At 39.5% G+C, this 17,403-nt stretch overlaps 1 protein-coding gene across 2 annotated transcripts in view; it reads left to right on the top strand.

Annotated features, from left to right (window-relative positions):
- Positions 1-17,403, top strand: part of LOC135170557 (amphoterin-induced protein 2) — a 123,399-nt gene that overhangs the window by 29,436 nt on the left and 76,560 nt on the right. For both annotated transcript variants that reach the window (XM_064136503.1, XM_064136502.1), the window contains exon 3: positions 9,673-9,747. The gene's annotated coding sequence lies outside the window, so the exon portion shown is untranslated. The remainder of the gene's footprint in view (positions 1-9,672; positions 9,748-17,403) is intronic.

The following is a 17,403-nucleotide window of genomic DNA, read 5'->3' as shown; positions in this document are numbered from 1 at the left end:
ATCCTTGGAGCTGTCTTTTCCAGACTGATAATACCAATTTTTTTTTCCACATTAAAGCCCCTGTAACAGTTCGGTATTAGTGTTACCGAGCTTTCACATCCTTTGTTGCGGAAAATGCGTTGGGACCTCTATATAGATGAGAAACACGAACTGGGATTATATTATTACACGGAGGCCCGACCACGGATCGTTGAGGACATACTGTGGTGCTTTCAACTTAGTTTTGTAACTTTATCGGATGGCCCCCTCGTATGAACTATGAGGATAAAGCCATACGTTTACGAATTTCTCCCCTTCATAACCCGCAGTATTCCGAGGTCCAGAGGGGAGGAAAAAAAAATTCAGAATACTCTGAAAAAATTTGTTGAATCAATGCAACATTGAGTTACCGCTTTTTCGATACTCCACCGAATAGTTACCAAACTCTAATGAAATTTCGTATGAAAATCGGAGCGGTTTATTTAGAGAGAAATCATCTATGAAAATTCCCCAATTGTTCACGTCATTCGTAAGCGAGTATTTTTTTTCGGTAATTTTTATGGAAATGGCGGAGTTTAATTCCGAATCTATCAGTAAATTTTCCGGTCTAGTTCGCTCCGCGCAGCATTAAGGGACCCATTGTCCAGGATATTTTTCCCGATACTAGAAACATTTAGCGGAGGGAAAAAAAAGGGATCGTCTCCCTGAGGAGAGAAACTTAAAGGACAGTATAGCCACACCACCAATTCGTGGAATAGCTAGGGCGGGACCATTCGGAGGATGATAAAACCCAAGCTGAGGGTGAAAACAGTTTCTTGCCCTCCCTTCGATCTCTTCATCCTCTCTTTTTTTTCATTATTTTACAGTTCAAACTCTTTTTCACCCCATTATTTCATGAATCTTCGATACAGCAACAAAAGCCCGGAGTTCGTTGAACAATCACTATTTTGAATTGAGGACGAGAGACGCATTCATTATTATTCACACCCCTTCAATTAGAAATTCTGAATGAGACAAAAAAAAAAATGACAATCAATAGCAATCATTCCTGATTGCTTCTTTACACTTTTGTTGCATTATCGGAGGACTTTGATTGTGTTAAAGTGAGGGAAGCAATGTGACAAATACTGCAAATTTTCTTCGTGCACTTGGAGTTGAAGATATTGACAACAAAAATTTTCTACAATCACTGATGAAATCGATGGGAGAAAAGTCCCTCTCGTATTGTTATCAAGCCCTTTCGATATTCCACTCAGCTTAAGCAGTATCAGTGCCATTAACAAGTTCAAATGGCGCCAGTGCTTTTAGTGATTTCAACGCAGAAATATACTGAGCCAAGATAACATTACCCCATCTCTCCTTCCTCTCACTCATTTATTTATTTTACCCTTGCTTTTTCTCATCTCAGTCTTGGCTTTCTACCCGCGTACTTTGCAAATATTTATGCTCTGTAATTTTTTTTTCTCTGCCAACATGGCCACTCTCGTCTCACTCGCTGTCGCAACTGTTGAGGAGTGAAAGACGGCGAGTTTTTCTTTGTTTAAAAAATTATGAAAAAAAAAAAAACCGGGGAATTTACTGGGCACCTGTGATTTCTACCCTTGGATGCTCTCCAACTGAGATTAGTAAATGAGTCTTCTTAAATAGTTTCACAAACACGGATAATCAGGGAATAAATTAGAGCAGTTCGGAGGAAAATTGGAGGCACGAGGCTCAGCATTTGTGAGGGGTTTAGAGGTGATGGGGATGGCGTTCTAGGTCTGAAGATTAAAGATCATTATTATTGATAATTTTTCGGAAAAATTAAGTTGAGAATACACTTAAATTTCGAAGAAAGTGGATGAAGATCTCTGTTTTATCAGTATTGGAGAGTCAATCCCCTTATGGATCGAAACGTGCCAGTGTGGCGAAGATTGAAGGTACACTACGGTCAGGATGGACTTGCGGATTGTCTGGAGCACTCGTCCTCCTGCATCTCCCTCGGGTTGTTTATCCAATTATGTCAGTGATACGTGACAATCCACGTTCAATTGAAAATTTACGTCGCACTGAAGGAATTGCCTTAACCGTATTTTTTTTTTTCGTTTGTTCAATAGAAAACAAACAAAACTCCATTTGTCCATTTTGCTCCGTTGGAGTGAAAAAATAGCTGTCGGACGTGCAATCGTCGGAAGCCTCCGATCAACACATAAAGCTTTTCAATCCCTCTGATTGTCCCTTCGACTCGATGAAAACAACAATGGCACTCTGTCCGAGCTACCGTATAATCTTATCGACGCACGTTTTGTCGACATTGACGTTGCGAATCGGGGCGAATGAGGGTTGGGGGTTGCCAGGTTTTCAAAAGGCATGTAGGCATATCGGGTTTCCCGTATGCCAATCGGTGGGGGAATCACTGTCGTAAATCAGGGATCACTGTCAAGGTAGAAGTATCCAAAGTATCCGAGTGTAGGTAATCAAATGCAGGTGAAAGGGAGAAAAAAAATATTCAATAAAAATTATATATCTTTTCGGGGAAAATAAATAAACTTTCTTGTTAATTTTCATGGAAAATTAGAAAATGGAAGGACTGACTGATTACAGAGCTTCAACTCCCAAGCCCGAAACAAAATAATCGAAAATCAGAGTGATTGAATAGCAGTAAATTCCCATTTTCCTTATTCAATACCTCTCAGATGGAAAACAGGGACCGTCTCGAATCTGCTCTATATTTCGCAGTAACTCGAATTGAATTTCGTTCCATTTTTCTCTTCTCTCGAAATACCAAATCATCCGGAAAAAAATGTGATGTTCCTTCTACATATGACTACGTACGAATTCATTCAACAGTTTTTTATTATTCATCGTCTACGGTGAAAATAAACTATGTGAAATTGAATTAGAATACGGTGGTGACAGTTTTATTTCCGTGTATTTCCAAATATACCCAGTGGGTAATTAATTCATACGTTGAGAGAAAATTATTCTGTAAACTTGATGAAGACCAGAAGTGAAACATAGAATGCGGAGAGAAGTACGATTAAATAAACATTGGTAATTCTGGAGCCACAATCCATGATAATCAAACGAATGCAGAAGAATAATTCTTTTACGATCTTATGATTAATATGATCAATATTATGATTACCCACTCAAATCATTAACAAGTCAGTCTCATAAGCCTGCAAAATTCTCTCTCTCCTATTTCGTCAAGAGTAGGTCACAAAGTTGGTAGGGAAAATTTATGAAAAATCAGAGATTCGAGGAAAAATCGTTGGAGTGTTATGGAGTACTGCCATGATCCGAAGTTTAATCGAATTCCCACCCTCGCATGCTTAGCGTGTCTCGTATTTTCGCTCGTCACGTAAAGCTCCGTGAGAATGGCATTAACGGGACATTCAAATCATTGATTTCATCGCAAATGGAATTGCTGAGTCCGTTCTCCATATTATAGAATACAGTGGAAAATCGGGAATGAAGGATATTTGCATTAATTCAACGAGTGACACGGAGTGCACTGGTTAATATTCTTCAGTCATCACCATACGCGACATAACGTGTGTAATTGACTAGCTGTAATCTCGGCATTGGTTGGAATATTTATCAACTTTCTAAAAATTACATCAGATTTATTACGAATAGGATAAATTGTTCCAAGATCTAGTACAGGAGAAAAAAAACATCTCCAGCTGGACGTTTATTGTTCTCGCCGACATTTCCACTCAACGTTAATCGACATCATTTAAATCCACTGGATGCGTCCTTTGTTCACTATGGCTTTTCGTATTCTGCACTTTTTCCCTCTCAACCCATCACTCTTCCTCCCATTTCCATCAGTCATTGTTAAGATTACATTGTGGCCACTGCCTCCATTCGCTTCCTGAAAGAGTTTACCGAGAGAAAAATGCGAGTAGCCATGACAATGTGATTCAATTCCAGACTATCTTCATTCTATCTCTAAATTTTCATTCTCCATGACAATGGGAGCGTAAATATTGCAGTGGAGAATCATGCATTTTTTTGATAGTTCTGAGTGTCTTGATTTGGATCATTTCCAGTGCCAGACTTTGAATTTTTCTTAGAATTTATACCATCATATTTTTATGCAGGATAACATTTATAAAAGGTCGAATACAAGTGGTCGATTATCAGAAATTTCGCTTCAGGTAGAATATTCATCAACACCGATATTATTATGTTGAGTATGGAATTCAATTAGTCTCATTTGGAGTCCAAAATCGAGAGAATATCTGAACCAGTGATAATGAATAAAAGACGAAGAGAGGGAGAGAGAGGGTGGGTCAGAAACTTCAATGGGAAAGGGGAGGTAGCTCCGTGGACTTTCAGGGGCTGTGGTAATTGGCAAGCCGAATCACACCTCTTGCTTGCAGACTCTCTCACCGATCGACCGCTTCCGAGTTGTTCGGTCGTTGTTCTCTCCAACAGTGCAATCTCCTTTACCATTTGAACTGCTAGCTACCATATATACCATCCTCTTTGCACTCGTATTGGACCCAGTGTACCAAGGAGTAGTTGAACGATCACAAGCCCGGTGAAGTTACGATATCCAGGGCCACTCGGCTGACGGACAAACTCGTTGGGCGAAAGAGAGAGAGATGAGAATAGATTCACTGCTTTAAACTATATATAGAGAAACGCCCCTGAGATCCCAATGCCTAGTGCATTGGGTCGTTCTACGGACTCCCATCCTCCCTCATCCCCCGATACTCGCAATGCCATTCCTTTGATGTTTCATGACCGGTGAACCTGAATTTCTAACAGTGAGAAAAGAATTAATTTCATGTTAAGTCGGCTAATATTATGCACATTTATTACGGAATATTATGAGAAAATAACGGAGGAGATGGAGATCTGTTGGATCAAGTAACAACATCCATCTCTGAAGTTTATCCCCAATGAAATTCACGGAGGGTTTTATTTTTCAAAAAAATTAATGGGATAATTCTTCACGTTTGGATTGACTTTTGGAAATTCCACAACCATTTATTCTCTCTATTACATCTCCAATTCAATTCCATGATTTTTAACAAAACTCAAACCACTTCACCCCTATCATCTGCCCTCACAGTGATATCAAATTTAAATGCCACAACGACGGATAGATTGATACACATATCAGATGATTAACAACATTCAATACCACTCAGTTTACCACATAACAACCGATCCAAATAATTTCATCCCCCTTCAAAATAACTCACCGTTGACACTCAGCACGAATCACCCATAGAATAAAACCGATGTTGTCCAAAGTTTGAAGATAGGACCGATGAAAGCCTTCAATTTCCCGTTCTCGAACATACGTCAACGTGAATCCTCACGTACCGGGTTCTCAGCCCTCTCTAACTCCCTCCCTCCTCCCCCCCCCCCCTCTTTCCACCCGATGAAATAAATTGACTGGAAGCATATATACTCCCTCTAGTATCCGGCAATTTGCCATACCGCGGTGGTTGCTCCGCGTGTGCCACCATCGATCGTATGTGTTACCTCCTCCCTTCAACCCCTGCCCTTTCCTCCAACTTGAATTTCCTTTCGTCGCACGTACAGCCTGCCAATTTAACGTAGACGAGAGAGGCGTCTTCTCCATCCCCATCTGATGCACCACCATCTCTTTCAGACCTCTTGACTGCTACTTTTCTGCATTCCACTTTATATACGTCGAATCTTGGGTACGAGGAGACGCGTAACACCGATGAATCGACCGACCATCGACACTCTTCAGCGGGTGGAAGACAAGGGCTGTACATGGAACAATGAATCAGACGTGGGGTGGCTCGTTGTCACTGCGTCGAAGTAAATTGCAGTCCACTTGAGATGGTGATGAAAAAAAAAAAAATGGAAAATAAAATGACGGAGGGCGAGGGAAATTATTGTGTGCTAGGGGAGTTGAGTGTCGCTCGGAGAAACTAATAACAAGACTTTGAAAGGGCTTTTCGGTGTACACAACTCTGGTGACTCAGTACTTGACTTTTTAAGGATTTAAATTCGTCGGATTTCGATAACAGAAACCACGGTGGGGGGAACAAGGTTTCCTGAAATTTTAGTACATATTATTTTTTCTATTTATGTGCTGGCACATCGTACCTCAATTCTAGTACAACTCTGGAATTTTTCCCAGAATTTTCCCATCATTTTTTTTTTCTCCCGTTTACGGAAATCCCCAGCTTCCGCGTATTTCCATTTTCTATTTTATATTCCTGGCCGATATAAACGGGTGTGACTTTTTTTTTACGATGTTCAGTGAGATTTGTCACCCAATAATGTTAAGGTTAACCGTTGACGTCAATGAGTAATGCTCTACACCCGTCTAATAAGCAGTATAATTTGTCTGGTGGGATGACACATAGTGAGGTTGAAATTAGTTTTCACACCCGAGTGAATTTCAAGTGCCCCCGGAGATGCCGCAAGCGTTGAGAAGCCAACGGTGACAAGTGCAAGGGAGCTCGGTAATAGAATATGAAGATGATTATAGAAAAATTGAATCACATTGAGAAGCTAGTTACCGAACTTCATACTTCTAAACGAGACGAACTTTTCCAGTTATTGACAAGGTATCGCGAAATAAAGTGAGAGTTTCTTTGGGTAAATTTCATCGGGAGTCAACGGAGCGAGTTCCAACTTGGACTCTTCACGAAGCTCACAAAACAAACTTGTCAATAATCAAGAGTTTTCTTGAATTCTCTTGAGTAATCGCTACGAAATTGTCGATTAAAAAAGAGTGCCTCCCCATGAAATTTAACTTGGCAAGTTTTGCTGCTTAAAAAAACTTGGATCGTGATAAATTCTTCCTCAATGACCAACTTCATTCCGAAGACATTAATGTAAATGAATTTCACGGAGGGAAACAATCGAACAAAACGATTTTGTTCGAAACCTCATTTCAATGAATCGGAAGCCAGATTATACAAGAGTTGTAAGAAAAATCGTTGAGACCAAGAGCTGCTCTGTTAATTATTACTCCTAAGTCGTTTTGATCTACTAATTTGTTCGCGTAAACTAGACTACATGTGTTCTACTTGATTCAACTTGAATACATCCCACTTCGAAAATGGCCGAGCTCGCTGAGTGGTTCACTAACATCGTAATGAAGTAGAAATTCCAATAGTATGGGAGGCTTCATTGTTTCATAAGCTGAGTAGTTTCCAAATCAATGGTACATTGTCTTCTGAGCATTTGCCTATTTTCTCACGTGTTCCATATAACTTGGAATTCATTCTCCATCACAAACCGTACAAATATCACGGTAATGTGCTAGCCACTTGAGAAATGTGTTAATATCGTTCAAGTTTACGTCTATTCTCATTTCAACTTCACATCGAAATATGGCTGAATCACCTCCAGTCGTACCTACATACATCACTCCATGTTTGTCTTCTCAACTGCTTAAATAACTTTCCCAGATGTAACTTCAACAGATGTGCTTGCCTCATCCTTTTCTGTATTTCAAATACCGAAATTTTAATAGTTGAAACTTACCCTGACTAAATTCGTCTGAACCAGCTGATCCACTGTAATCTTTCACTAACGCCTGAATGAAGTGTAGATGGCGATGATCCATACCACTCTTGAAACATCTAAACACTAATTTACGGGAAAATTATGACAAGTAGTAGTTAGCTTTCATCCAGCGCGGTATAATGGAAAAGTTTCAGCAAGCTCTTAACCTCCTGCAATATAAATTCTGGAGTAACAAGTTGGATTCCAACTTTCCTCGGTTCTCCACTCTTCGTAATATTTACCAAAAATTGGGGGTTTATATTCTCAAAGTATAAACAGTCTGTACGATCTGTACTTTATTACGTAGTTTATATTATTAATGGTGGAATAAAAAAAAACCAGTTGGTTTATAGTGAAGGATAGTCAGTCACTATTTACTAGTGTAAATAATTTCCCCTCACCATCTTCTGTGGCTCTCGCATTGCTTTGATACACGTTACACCATCCTATGAACTAACATTACAAGCGTCAGTGCATCACTTGCTCTGTATGTGATGCCAAGTTTCCAAAGCATGGAATGGGCGGATTGCGCATTTCCACTTTGTAACCAAGTTCACATGTATCTCTCCGTCTGGGTCTACTGATGCTTGAGCAAGTTGAGGATGTTGGGGATGCTCAGGCCTTCTGGATGGCAAAGCCACGAACTTAATGGTGGAAAAGTTTAACAATTTTGGTGGTATCTCAGCTCACCAACTAATGTCACACTCACATTTGAACATTGAATACGTGGAATTTGGGGTTGTTTTGCGGAGCGGTGAATTGCAACCGCAGTTGGCTGAAGTCCACAATTGTACATACACGTGTGGCACGCGGTTGAGGGGAGGCGAGGACATTTTGGTATGGATAGCACAAGAGGCACTGACATACGGATTATTTTTACTCACTGATGTATTTGGATTTCCTCTCGTCTTTTTCATTTCTGTTATTTTAACCATTTTTTTTTCAACTGTTGGTTCGCGTTTCAACGTTGACTTTTTATTGTCAAAGGGGCTTCCGCTGTGACTCCACAGCGGAGAATAAGAGCATTGTTGATGGGACTGCTGGGTATGTGTATGCATGATGCCTCAAAGTTTAATGCATTATAATGACCAATTCCGGTGGGATTTAATTGACGGTTTGTGGTTTTATTCGGTGAATGAAAAACGAATGAAAAGCTATTTGTGGTTATGAAATATTTTGCGGTGAGTCGGAGGTGAAGATTTTATTCGTTCCTCCAGTTTTGTTGGTCGTCATGGTTTTGAACAAATTACATTTTACAAATTGTGACGATTATATCACCCCAGTTTAGAAAAATCGAAAGTGTATTTTTATCTTCTGGATAATTTTTCATCACCTCTTCTCAGCGTGTGATGCAATTGCAATCGATACACGATGCATCAGGAATTCTTGTCGCCCGCATTGGTGTGACACTGGCAATCATATTATTCCCAGTCTGCTTTGAGGTATCGTTCGTCGAATTGAACAGGAAGTTCCTGTTTGAAGTCTTCACTCAGACAAGAGAGATGAGTAGAAAAAGAGGGGAATAAGTTGGGGGGGAGTAGATTGGTTGGAGGGTGGGGTGGTTGTGACCGTTTCTTTTCATCTCTGTCGCTCAGTCGAGTGTTTCTAATCGATTTATTGTACCAACCAAGGTGCAAAGACTTACATTATACACCGAGGTGCCCGGTTCTTTGAAGGAGACCGCGCTTTGTCGGTTCCCAATCCACGTGGACCGTCAAAGGCCACACGATCGGTTCCACTTGCTCTTTCCCTTTTACTCCTCGATGGTTAGATGGATGGAGAAAACAAAGGCTTCGAGTGGACCGTTCACTGTTGGAAACACATGCTCTGATATCGATGTAAACACTGGGGGGACTTCTATAGAAGCCCATTGGCCAGTTTCACACTGCTAATGGGTTTGAAAAAAAAAGCGGATTCAAACAACCTAAAAACTAGGCTTTTGAAAGTTCGAATAAATGGAAAAAAATATGGGAATGGTAGAAAGTGTTCGAATATTGGATTGTTTTTTTAGTATTGTACATCGCCTCGATCGGCTTTGAATACGCTGCAATGGACCTCGACTTTAAATGGTTAAATCGCACCCATTTTCGGGCCCGGTTTTCAACTAAGAAAATTAAAAAGTACTGCGACAAAAAAATTTGTATCTTTTGAAGGATAAACGACATCGTTATTTAATCCTTTTTTTTTTTATTTCAGTAAATTGGATTTTGGGTGGAGCCGATGAAGCGGAAGATTCCAGCAAACCGGAGAACCGGAGCTTTCCAGACTTGAGTGAGTTTTCAATTATAAATTACTACAATTTGATTTTCTATACTGATAAGAATGGTCCTTAAAATTTTCGGGGGATTGATATGAAGAATTTACGACTTGAAAATTTACTAGAAATTCTTGTTTTGCCGTAAGTCTGTCCCTGCGGATCACTGAAAATCAGTGACAAATCCCTGAAAATGGAAACTGTTGTTTGTGTCAGCCGGTAAACTCCCCATTCATCAGTTATGCCTTCCCACGTTCTGCGTCAGTATACTATTATTTATTTCAATAGTTACGGATGAACTACATCGACCAGTAGAGCTCCCTCCACAATCAGTTTTAATTGCTTTTTCCTACTTTTTCAATATCGTTGAAATTTGAAATATCAAATACAACTGGAACAGTTGGCGAACAAAGCGCCACCACTCTCATCGATTCTATCAATATCCTTATCAAAACACAAACATATATAGTTCAAAACTCCCAGCATACTCAACCCTCTTCTCCCCCTATTCCGCATACACTGGAGAAATCTCAAATACACACATTTCGTGGAAGTGTGAAAAAAAAAACTTTGCCATTGATAACATATCTCCAATGACATCGATAAGCAGTCCCGAGTCATCGGGTATGTTTGCCGTGTGTCACAGCCGTTATCGGTGAGATTTCCAAACACAACTGTTGGACGTTTCAACTAAATTGATATTTGATACGACGCAGTAAAAAAGACCACCATTTATTTCATGTCGGATACTCGTCGCTTCAATACAAGGGAGCAATAATCGTTGAATGATTGATTTGATGTAGATAATTATCACATAAGAAATCTCTGGTGAAATCCTATCTATTAAAAAATACAATTGTTACAATTTTCCTCACCGATCCATCTCCCCTAGCTTGGCAACTATGACCGACAAAAAAAAATACGAAAATCCCAAAATTGTCCGTGACAAGACGACAAAGGGCCCAACAGGTGGAAATATTGTTCGCCGACTGTATCCTCCTATCACTCCAACGTACAACCCTCATCCCTTTTCACATATGCTGTTTGAAGTAAACGCGAATGTCCATCTCGCCCAGATTTTTCCATGTAAAACGCGGTCGAGCAATTCACCGTGATATTTCTGTAAAAAAAAAAAGTCTGAATCCGGTAGTGTGGATGTTTGAAAATATTATGGGGGCACTACAGGGGGAAAGATGATTCGATATGTTGGTCTTCCAGATCTTGAATAGTACATATCACACCGTGAATTTATTACGCATTGCTGGTTATGAGTAAATGCGAGTGGCAATTTTACCCAGATTTACCCAGTGTAAAATTTATTCGGGCAATTGACAGTTCTTTTGCTGTATAAAATCTCTCTCAATCCGGTGGGTCGGTGAAAAACCTCTTAGACGCTGTTGAGGCACCCATTTCGTTCGCTAGATACTTTTCCGCCTTTATCCTCGGGGCGCTCTATTTGCGATTCGATGAATAAAACAGACGAAGGGAGAAAGTAATTGCTGGTCCCTGTGGGAGTCTCACGGGAGCAATTTCGATACGGATAGACGATGGCGGGAGGGATTTCATGGATTACAAAATACAACGTTTGTATGGCCACAAAGCATATACAGAATGTGAATAGGGCAAATAAACTGTAGCATCAAATGGTACCCGGGTATTATTGGTGGTAGAGTAACTGGGGGAAGGGGGGGCAGAATAGGATGAAATGAATGGGGGAAATGCCAAGTGTAAAATCCCTGTATGGGGTAGTATAATCGAAATGAACAAATTAACGGAATGTAATGGCTAGAGTTTCATTAATCTCATGGGAAATGAGTCACAATGTCACGGTAATTACATAAGGGATGTGTGAGACTCGTGTTGGTTGAATGAATCCAACATTTTCCATGAATTTTTTGACCAACTTGCGGTACCGACATTGCATGGTGGGGGAATCTTTATTATCTCGGGTGAAAAAATTGGAGGATAGATTTTTTTAAATTTTATTCCAGTCAGGGTGACTAATCGAGTTCGAACTTGGGAATAATCAGATTATTCGTCTCGGAGATATATTCGGAAGATAATCAATTCATAAATTTTTTTTTCCTTTTGCAATTTGCAAACTTCATAACCTCAGAGAAATTCCTGAGAAAGGTAACAGCTCCATTACTTTCTCGTAAACTACCACTCCTGCCCACAATTCATTTCCTCACAGCATAATAATATTCAAACATCTTATAATTCTCCCCTCGTCCGCAAAAAAAAAAATTGCCCCTTCGTAAAGTAAAATAATAGGTGAGAATCTAAAACGAAAATTCAAGAAAGCTCCCAAAAGTTTATTACCCAACTCCAGTTGTCGAGGTATCCGGAAACTCCTGGAGGAGGTATTAAAGGAATTTATTATCCTCGCCTGGTGTGTGCACAACTGGGAGGAAAGCACGAGAATTCCGACGTGATGTTCGCATTATTATGGAAAAAGCGATTGAATTCCAGAGGTGAAGCAGCGCTCAGCATCGACTCCAGTTACATTCCCCTCTCCCTCCCACCCCCTTTACCCCAACCTCTTCATGGTCTCCAGCATTCGTCGCCTCTCATTCTTTTAATAATTCAGCCACCTGAACGCCAGTTCGTGATTCTTCTCCATCGATCAGAGGCGTCAGAATTAGTTCCATTAACTGCAGACGAATTATCGTCTGCACGAAAGGTATAGGAATGACTATAGTTGAACTAAAGCAGCAATGAGAGTTTTGGAATTTCCGAGATTGAGGGTGTATGTGCCAAGTACACTAGGGCTGCATTATTCATCCTTCTGGTAATATCGCACGAGAGTCTCAGGGCACGATTTACACCAGACTCTATGGAATAATGGGTGTTGATCCCTGTGCTGTACCCTCACCAATTCTTGAGGGTTTTCCGAAGGGCTTGAAAAATTCCCTATTCGTCTAGAGAAAAAATTCTACCACATTCTTGTGGTTTCCGAAAGGTTCAATTTATTTTCTTCTTTCGTTTGTAACCCTCTTGAAAATCTGTATTTCGAAAAATAGTAGGGAAAAACAAATTTGCAAAGAGAATAAAAAAAAAAATGTAAAAGACCAATCGCGGATGGTTCGAGGAATCTCTTAGGGGCCGGGGGAGATAGTGAAACAGGGGGTTAGAAAGGGAAAAAATGAAAGGAGTGAATGGACTTCACGAAACCACCGTGGAACATTGCCAAGAATCTCTCTGGTGAGCATCGTTGAACAAATAAAAATAATGAAATGATGAGAATTGTGGAAATAGAAGGAAAAATTTAACCCGAGTATTTCGTGACTTTCAGCGGATCTGGTAGCTTTGTCATGAGGATTATATTTTTTTTGATGCACTGATCATTTATTCTTTTTGTTGGGTGGTTTCGAGAGGATCAAACGATTGGCTTTGAAGTTGTCACTTTTTACTGAAAACAGGAAAAGAGAAAATTTGGCATTTTGTTTTAAAATAATCCCAAGGTAACATTTTTTTTTTCTCCTCTGTGGCTTAAAATAATTATCTTCAAATGGAGCAAATGACCTGAGTTATAGGTCTCCGCAGTATTAAACAGGCCAGAGGTGGACCATAAAAGGTTCTGTGATATCTCGGTAGCGAGTAAAAATCATAAACTCTGAAAAAAAATCTGATTTACTTTCGTCTTTTTCCCCCGGAAAAAAAAAACCTTTAATCTTCGGGTTTCAAGACATACTGAGGTTTATGACCAGGATTTTCTTTACGATTCTTCATTTTTCTCTCGTTTCTCGGTATATTTTTTCTTTTCCATCATCCCCAAGCTCCAAACCGAACGTGACTGGCGTTGAGATTTCTCTCAATCCTCGTGTCCCGTGGATAGAAAATAATAAATATTAATACAACCTCCCCTTTAATTCATCGATTTGACACATTTTTCTCGCACTTCAAGCACCCCAAATCGCATTTTCCCTCTTTCAATCCGCAATCCATTATTAAATTGGTGATTAAGTAGAGCTGTTTGTAGTGGTGAGGCAAGGGTGATCCAATTATTCGACTGACTGTGAGTGAATCATACTCTTCCATTCCACATAAATTATTCTACCTTATTTCGAGGGAAATTAAATGAATTGCAGAGTGATATCGCGTGATGATCGGCCTTATTCATAGAACAAACCATTTGACAATAATCCCGTGTTTCTCATTAATTATACGTTATTGTGCTTTATTGGAATCAATGCAATAGACGATCAATTGCAAATGCGGAATTTCGTTGTCGTGGTACTGCTTGAATGATTTGGTCAATATAATCAAGTGGATTTGATGCATGAGGTCAAAGGTGAACAGTGGAATTAAGGGATGTCAGGGGCTCTTTAGCAGTTTCCTACCCCCTGGGATCAAAACGTAGATTATCATTCGCGGCATTGTCTCGGCCCAATTAATTCTCACTGAAGTTATTCTTTATTCTTTTGGTAAATAATTTGCGTAAATCGAGGCAACACATATTGTATGTACATTGTGGAAATTTATTCTTTACAATGATTCATTGTGTATAGTCAGCAATTTGGGGGATCCAAGTTTTAGCATAAATAAAGTCAACGAGTATCGCAGAATTGTGTGCTTATAAGGCTGGATAGGGCGCATACACACGTTGACAAGAGGTTGGATGAGCGTCAAAAACTTTTGCACAATACAGGACAATGAAAATTTCACGTACTATGTTATATAAATGTCCCAGGGTGTACATGGTGAATATCTCCTTGAACTTGCCATTATGGTAGTCTGAAATCTTTCTCCACCGCACCATCTCGGTCCCACGGAGTTACAGCGTTTAGCAATTCCAAACAGGTAAAACGTTTTCTACGTTCAACCATCGGGGGAGTTGATTTAAAGTTGTATTTCTTACATCCCCTCTTTTTATTTGGCCCCTATTCAGTTTTATTTCTCTTTCGTTTGAATGTAATCTTTGTTGGGAATAAATACGAAGCGAGGGGGGAATTTAGGGCGGCTTATCCGGTCCTAGATTTGATACAGAGCTGATGCTGGTCAGAATTTGTTTTGGTTAGACTTTGAGCGGAAGATCTGCATTGATAGAAATACATCTGGGTTAATTTTTTAGGGTAAATTGGGATCCAATAGAAAATTGGATTTCTCATTCGATTTTATTCCTTTAGATTTTTAAAATATTCTCAATTCAGAGGAGCAAGAGAATTTTTGTTCTAATATTTCAAACTAATTCAAAAATATAACAAATGGAATAACAGATCTCGACTATCCACTGGAAACTACCAGCTTAATCCAATTGTTCGTAAAAGGATCGTTAAATCGTGTATTCTTTTGGAATTGAAAATCGAAGCGATTTACGAGGCCGATTTTCAAGCCGATGGATGTGCGTTTATTGGGATTTTCGAGTGCCCATCGTGGCACCACACTGTGCACCGAATTCGTTGGAAAAACGAAATACCAGAAAAGTGGAAGTGTCCAAATAAAACAAAGGATGGGGAAAAAAACGGAATCACGCAGCAAAAAAAAAAATCAAAGAACGCTTGAGTGGAGGTAACGCTGTGCTCGTAATGTGGAGTCAGAGGGATGCGCGCACACGTGTGTAAAATTAGGATCATCGCTGCTCATCTGACCATAAGTGCAAGCAAACCAAAACGAATCATGTAAATGAGATGACCCGTGAAATTCCTCAGCATTTTCAAATGACAGGTTCTCGATTTTTCATCCCGACAGTTGGATAAATTGTCTCATAGAAATTTTAATGACTAAACTCGGAGTGTACTGTCTTAATGGCTTTTATTTAAATTCTTGACATTTTGGGAGATGATAAATTAAATTTCCTTATCGAATTTTTTGAATACACTAGATGGGGAGAATTTATTTCAGTGGAATGTTTTTTACATTCATTTCAAATAAAAAATTCTAAAGATATTTCGCATCCCGATTGCCTAGATTGCACACTCGTATTTGATACGAGAATTTCCTCTGCGAAGCACACAGTTCAGTTCCGAGTATTTTTTCATTGAACAGCCTAGGGAAGAATGTGAATGAAATAGTGAATGTTCTTCGCTCGTAAAAAAAAATCTCCTGGGCTTCTGTGAACAGTTTCATCTTCGTTAATCACTCAGAGAGACTTGTTCATCAATCGTAACTCAAAGAAAATAGTTTTAATCCTCTTAACACTCGATCGGGAGACGGTAGCCCTAATCCTTTGATCGTAAACGGCATAAACCATCTACCGTCAGCTCGTGGCACAGTTTCACCCATGAGATTACATAATTTGCATGCGGCTGACATTGCCCACAGCTGTCAACCAACGCAATGCGACAGTGAGGCCAACTTTAGCCCATCCCAAATTTATCCCCGATTGAATTTCGATTTTTTATTCAACGGGATTTGACAACTCGAGAAACGTCGAATCCCCAATGTGCGGTGAAACGTAGCGAAATTTATTGGTGCGAGTCTCTTAAATTTTTTTAACGAATATCCCATCTTATCCGATTTTATCACATCCCGGAAGGATAAATCACAGCACGGTTCACTAGTTACGTGATACGCCTGAGATATCGAGAGATGAAACTCGCCCGGAGCAATATCGTTCTCAATTTTGACTGCGGCTCATCAATCTTGACCTTTTTTTTTCATTTTCTGGATGATGAAAGAAAATTACTTTTTCTCATTAGAGAGGATTGCCATCGGCGACGAGCTTTTGAGCTTTGATAAGACAAATGTTCAATTCAGTTGATATGGGAAAGGGTCAATTGCTCCACACGCAAAAAAAAAAACTCACAAACATTATCGAACGATTCACATAATCACATTTTTTGGAGAAAAATAATTTTCGTCCCCAACAGTCTGAATATATCTCGCAATTTTTCCCGGAAAAGGAAAATTCAATGGAACATTCCTTCCTTGTTGTCTTCACAAGCACAAATTCGCGAACGTTCAACGATTTTTATGTACCTCGTGAGTTATTTCTATGTTCGGTTCCGTAAAAATTCTCAATCGTCGGAGAAAAATGATGAAACGACTTGTTGTCCCCACGGTGGTGAGCCATCACATGGGTGGTTAAATTTTATGGATTCGTACAATTTCAGTTCCGACTCCCATTTTTTATTAAATTCCATTTCGCTCGGGACTGACATTTCAAAACGTAATTTTCGCCTTTGTTTCCGTTGATATTTATTGAATTATTTTCTTCCGTGTATTACCCATACACTAAAATTTTTAACAATTAATCTATTGTGAAATGAAAATTCAATTGTTTATCGGACAAACAAATTTTCTCATCGAATTTTGAACCATTCAATTTCATTCTCCATTCTGCGTATTTTATTTACGTAGAAAATGACATTCTACCCATTAACGATGGATCACATCAATTGACGCATCGACGCATTTGCAAACTACTTGATAGCCATTGAAAATGACCATTGAAAATTCATTAGCATTAAATTCTCCGCTTACCGAACTCTCGGGATTTGCATCCATGGCTAGAGTACCATCACCATATGCTACACGTATTTCCAATGGGTTTCACCACCCAATGCACCGAAATGGTGAAATTATCGATATTCGAAACACAACGCTTGTAGAAATTCATTGCATACTCATACCCCCTTGTCCCCTTGTTATTTCAATACTCGGTTGGTTCTCGGGACGAGTAACAATGTGTGGACTTTACTGAGGATTACAGCACAGCAATTTCCATAGTG

Source organism: Diachasmimorpha longicaudata, chromosome 17 (assembly GCF_034640455.1).
Source record: "Diachasmimorpha longicaudata isolate KC_UGA_2023 chromosome 17, iyDiaLong2, whole genome shotgun sequence".
Lineage (NCBI taxonomy): Eukaryota > Metazoa > Arthropoda > Insecta > Hymenoptera > Braconidae > Diachasmimorpha > Diachasmimorpha longicaudata.
The sequence above is the reverse complement of the archived record's forward strand: the minus strand, read 5'-3'. Positions and strand labels throughout refer to the sequence as shown.